General features: G+C 34.5%; 1 protein-coding gene across 2 annotated transcripts in view; it reads right to left on the bottom strand.

The window, feature by feature from the left end:
- The window catches only part of zbtb24 (zinc finger and BTB domain containing 24), a 20197-nt gene extending 16573 nt beyond the window's left edge, over window positions 1-3624 (bottom strand). Inside the window, exon 1 of one of the 2 annotated variants that reach the window (XR_012392746.1) lies at window positions 3564-3612. The gene's annotated coding sequence lies outside the window, so the exon portion shown is untranslated. Of the gene's footprint in view, window positions 1-3563 lie in introns of both variants that reach the window. The other variant, NM_001023572.2, reaches the window with a different exon arrangement.
- Between the last annotated feature and the right edge of the window lie 1893 nt (window positions 3625-5517).

The following is a 5517-nucleotide window of genomic DNA, read 5'->3' on the forward strand; positions in this document are numbered from 1 at the left end:
ACTCTGCAAAACATAAAAAAGTGTAATTACAAATATATTGAAATACATGATTTAATACAAATAACATCAAAGCATTTTTGTTAACCTTAAATGCCTGAACATCTGGCGGAAATTCAGCTTATTTATCCAATATGGACATTATTTATCAGTATTTATGTATTAGGACAATAAGTAATCAAAAATGACCAGATGTAACACTCCACCTCTTTTTTTTTTTTGGTTTTGTTTTTGTTTGAAAAAGGCTAATTCAAAAAAGGCGCCCTCTGAAAACAGCTGATTCTCATGTGCTGCGTAATATACCCGTCTGGTGCAGCCATGGTACAACAGCAGAGTTGCTTGACTATTACAGCAGAATGAGGGCCAAAAGCTATAGGGTTTATGCAGAAACATGCAAAAGGACTTTTAATTTGTCAGTAATCTGGGTCAAACTGTTTGCCGTTACAAAATCAGCACGTTTAAGCTCTGTTTTCTTTAAAAATCAATGATCTTCACTGCCTAAATGGTATACGCTATGAAGTGTGTCTAAGAATGTACAAGAAGCTCTGCATTAAATTACATTTTTCCCACAATGTCTTTAAAATATTTAAATTAATTTTACTCCAGGATTTTCAATGAAGTTTCTACACTCCCCTGCTGATCCTGACATCGTGTAAACGGCTTTTTATCTTGATTTACGGTTCAACAGCTAAATGAATGCTGAAGTCTATTTAACTGATTATATTTTAATTACATTACAACATCAATGCTGTAAAATGAACCATTTAAAATTGAAAAAGTCACATAAACCGTTCACTGGTGGTTTATCGGTATGAGAAAAAAACACTAGCTCTGCATATACCCTATATCAGGGGCCACCAATCTCGATCCTGAAGGTTCCGTGCCCTGCAGGGTTTAGCTTCAACTTGCCTCAAAACACCTGCCTTGGTGTTTCAAGTATACCTAGTAAGAGCTTGATTAGCTTGTTGAGGTGCATTTGATTAGGGTTGGAGCTAAAATCTGCAGGATTGACATTTTTCATTTCCTGTTGGTTTTATTACTCAATGTAACTACATAAGCTTTAAATAGAAAAATGATCAAAACTCTTCTTTTTTTAATGCTAATGGTCCAATCCGATTCAATTCATTATGCTAAGCTAAGCTAAAAGTGACCCCGCCAGAACAAGAAAGCACGGATTAAAAATGGTTCAAGTCAATTGTTTAACTCTAGGGCCCGGTTTTTCAAAAGTAATCCACTAGGATTTTGGATAAGGGATTGGATCAAATCTTGAAAATGGGTTTTTCAAAAGAAAAAACGGATTACATAATCGGATTAGATCACGTAATCCAATCTTGGTTTTGATCCGGATCAAACCTTTAGTTTGGGTTTTTCGGACCTTTTTTGTAAGATCTGGATCACTTTGATCCAAAAAACATGGATTAAACTGATCCCATCAGAAGGGTGGATTTAGCGTGGATTTCATGCCTAAAATGTAATGAAAACTTAAAAAATGTATTAAACAATACTATTTTTGGATCATGCAGTATCTTACGAGATATACTATTTATTCATAAGGTTTTAATTTTATTTGTTCATCCGTCAGGCTATAGTGATTATTGGCTTTAACGTATTTAGCCTTTCTGTATAGGCCTCCAGCAAAGTAGAAAGAGTTTGGCCTCATAAAATAATCCCCCAAACAGCTGTCAAAACTGACCAAAAACAATACATTTTATTCTGTCACTAATTGATATATATATATATATATATATATATATATATATATATATATATATATATATATATATATATATATATATATATATATATATATATGTATTCATCACAATGGAAAATATTTTTCTTATTAGAATATTTATTAATGATGATAGCAATGATTACAGAATAAACAAAAAATGCAAGAAATGGCAATGACTGATTTTTTAAATCTCTTTCAACAATTGCAAAAAGAGACTGAAAGAGCAGAAGCACAGCTTCGCCTGGCAGAGGAACAACTGACTCTGCAGCAAACCAAGGCCAGACTTGAGATCCCCCTCCAAAAGGATACGCTTCACATCAAATGAGGAAGTCTGAGACTATTGTGGAGTTTTTGACATTAAGTATTTTTTTTAATTTACATCTATATTTGAAACTTATTATAAATATCCTCAATGTACAGTGTTAATGTTGTAGGTCTCAGATGAGCGGACTGCTGGAAAAGGATGGGGTGGGCCTTTTCTTGTTTTTCTTATTTATTATTATTATTAATTTAATATTTATTACATTTTCTTAGTTTTCATTTAAAAAAAATTAATTATATTGACCCCACGCTGGCTATTCTACTTGTCGCTCTTTACATATCTATAGTTCTACATTGTGATTTCCTATCCTGTTTGACTTTGAGCACTGGTAATCCAGATTTAGTGATCCTGAAAAGTTCCTATCCAGATCAGATTGATCCAATCCAATGTTGCTTTGAAAAACTGGCTCAAAAAGTAAGCTGGATTACCTGATCACGGATCGCAAAAAACAGAATTACTAAATCTGGATCAATTTGATCCGGATTAAACCTTTTGAAAAACCGGGCCCAGAAGACAAGTAAAATAAGCCCTATTCTAAAGTGTCACTAAAGATCAGCTAACAGCGTTTAATATTATTATAATATTATTAATTGCACATTATACACAATCTTACATGACTGAAAACATCACATTCAGTTTAGAGTATATTCCTTACACATAGAGGTAAAGTTGGTTTAATATTTGCACATTCGGACTTTCCCCTTAATAATATAATTCCCTAAAAGTATTATTCGCAAACTCTAAATAGCGAAATCATACTAGCAGCCAAAGGCTATCAACGTACAACATTGTTCACAGTCAAATAAAGTGTTAATGTTGAACGAATGTGCTAATATAAAACCAACTTTACCTCTATCCTTACACTTATATTAAATGCATAACAGAGTAGGTAACTCCTCTTTCCATTTCTAATTAATTCTTTCCATGAACATAACAAAAACCCTACATAGTTTGGGTAATTGTACAACCAGTTTAGAATGTACTATAGTAAACCAAAGGTAGCCTATTCAGATACCATTGTGCACGAATATGCTGCAACTAAGTCACATAACTGTTTTAACTGCAGAAGGATAAGCATATATGTAATAATATTTTAAATAGTTTGCAGCAATTCACATATTTATGACAAAGTATGAATGATTGAGCCGAAAAAAATCAACTGTGTAAGTGACTTGAGATGTAAACATAACCTAAGGTGAAGAGGAGCACGTTGTGTTTTGCAACACACTGTTGTGTACACACGCACACGGAGACGCTACATGTGCTGAATGTCAGTGTTAAAGGTCTTTGAACACGGTAATAAATGAATAAACTGCTATAAACCCGGCGCCATGAGTAGCCACAACCCTCCGCTTCGCCTTCTCTTTTAAAACACGCTTATTTAGCTAAAGGAGTAGCGCTGATTTGGAAATCACAACAAAATCGCTTCAAAACACTCTTCGGATAAAATATAGATATTCACGTCCTCTCCGAGGACTAAAATTTGCGATCAAGCTTTCAGGACCTTACCTTAAAGGCACCGTTTCAGACACGCACATCTCGCGAGAACTGCGCCCGTGATTCTCGTGATTCCTGCTGCACAGAAATAAGCAGAGAGAGGAAAAGCAGCAGCGAGATCCAAAACAGGCGGAGAGGATATTTCTCTAAAGTCATGATTTAACATCGCTTTTAGTTACTTACATATGTTTAATTTATTAGTAATGTATTAGTTAACACGAACTAACGATTAAAATATTTATGATAGTGATATTTTATTGTAAAATTGAGAGAGAGAAAGGAAGTCACATCAAGATGCCGAACACATAAGCACCCTTTTGAGGTTACTCAGTGTAAATATGTAAATAACATAATTCTGAAAATTACTAAGAATTTTCGGTTTTAATAATTACCATAATGTTTAAAAATTGAGTTATTTTATTTTCCTTTGGCTTAGTCCCTTCAGGGGTCACAACAGCAGAATGAACTGCCAACCTATCCAGGTCATCCGGGTACTTCTCGCAATCTGTTTTTCGATTTCTGTATTCAGACATACTACTTGGCTTGCATACTCTTTTTTTTTTTTTGCGTATTACATAGTATTATATAGTATGGAAGTATGCGATTTCGGACACAGCCATACACTACAGCCAATTAAGTTTATTCAATTCACCTATAGCGCATGTCTTTGGACTGTGGGGGAAACCGGAGCACCCAGAGGAAACCCATGCGAACGCAGGGAGAACATGCAAACTCCACACAGAAATGCCAACTGACCCAGCCGAGACTTGAACCAGCGATCTTTTTGCTGTGAGGTATCAGTGCTAACCACTGAGCCACCGTGTCGCCAGATGGTGTTATATTTTTGTTAAAAAAAAAAATAAAAAAAAAAAATATATATATATATATATATATATATATATATATATATATATATATATAGGGTGGCACAGTGGGTAGCGCCACAATCGGTAGTTGTCGCCTCGGCTGGGTCAGTTGGCATTTTTGTGTGGAGTTTGCATGTTCTTCCCATATTGGTGTGGGTTTCTTCTGGGTGCTCCGGTTTCCCCCACAGTCCAAAAACATGCACAAGGGGTGAATTGGGTAAGCTAAATTGTCGGTAGTGCATGTGTGTGAATGAGAGTTTATGGGTGTTTCCCACTGATGGGTTGCAGCTGGAAGGGCATCCGTTACATAAAACATATGCTGGATAAGTTGGCAGTTCATTCCACCGTGGTGACCCCTGATGAATAAAGGGACTCTATATATAGAAATTACTGCATTTTTATATTAAGTAACTTAGAGTTGTAAACACAGAACAGATAAAATATTCATTATAAAAATAACATATTTTTATTCAATAAAAAAAGAATAAAAAATTCTGGCAATTATTTGAAATCAAACATTGAAAACTATTAACTACCTCTTAACAATTTGTATTATTCCCATCAAAGACAAACAGTTGTGGGAAAAGTAAATAAGAATTATACTTAGGTAAAAGTATCATTACTTGTCTAAAAATGTAGTGCAAGTAGAGCAAAAGCACTTGTTGTAAATATTACTCAAAATTTGAGTAAAAATTAGAAATTTTTAAAAGTATTATTATTACGTATGTGATTTGTATATTTCTAATAACAAAATTAAAGCGTTTATATAATAAAATACACATTTTTTGATCCTCCAAGCGCCCCCTGTAGGAGCAGCTCAAACAGCGCCATAATCGTGCTGGCTAAGTACAGCAATGCACCACAATAGAGCGCTCATTTAAATGACACAGAATTGAATAACTATAAATAGACAATGTTGTCCTGGTAGCAGTATGTTTGATGTCCGCTAAATTAACAATTATTTAAAATACGTCCATACGTGGTGTAATAGATTGTAAAATGCTGTAACCCTTCAAAATAACAGAAAACCCCTGCGAAAACTCCATTTCCCATGATGCCTTTTAAACAGGACAGACATAACAGTCCTCGCGCTGCAGTGT

The sequence above is a fragment of the Danio rerio genome, chromosome 17, assembly GCF_049306965.1.
Source record: "Danio rerio strain Tuebingen ecotype United States chromosome 17, GRCz12tu, whole genome shotgun sequence".
Lineage (NCBI taxonomy): Eukaryota > Metazoa > Chordata > Actinopteri > Cypriniformes > Danionidae > Danio > Danio rerio.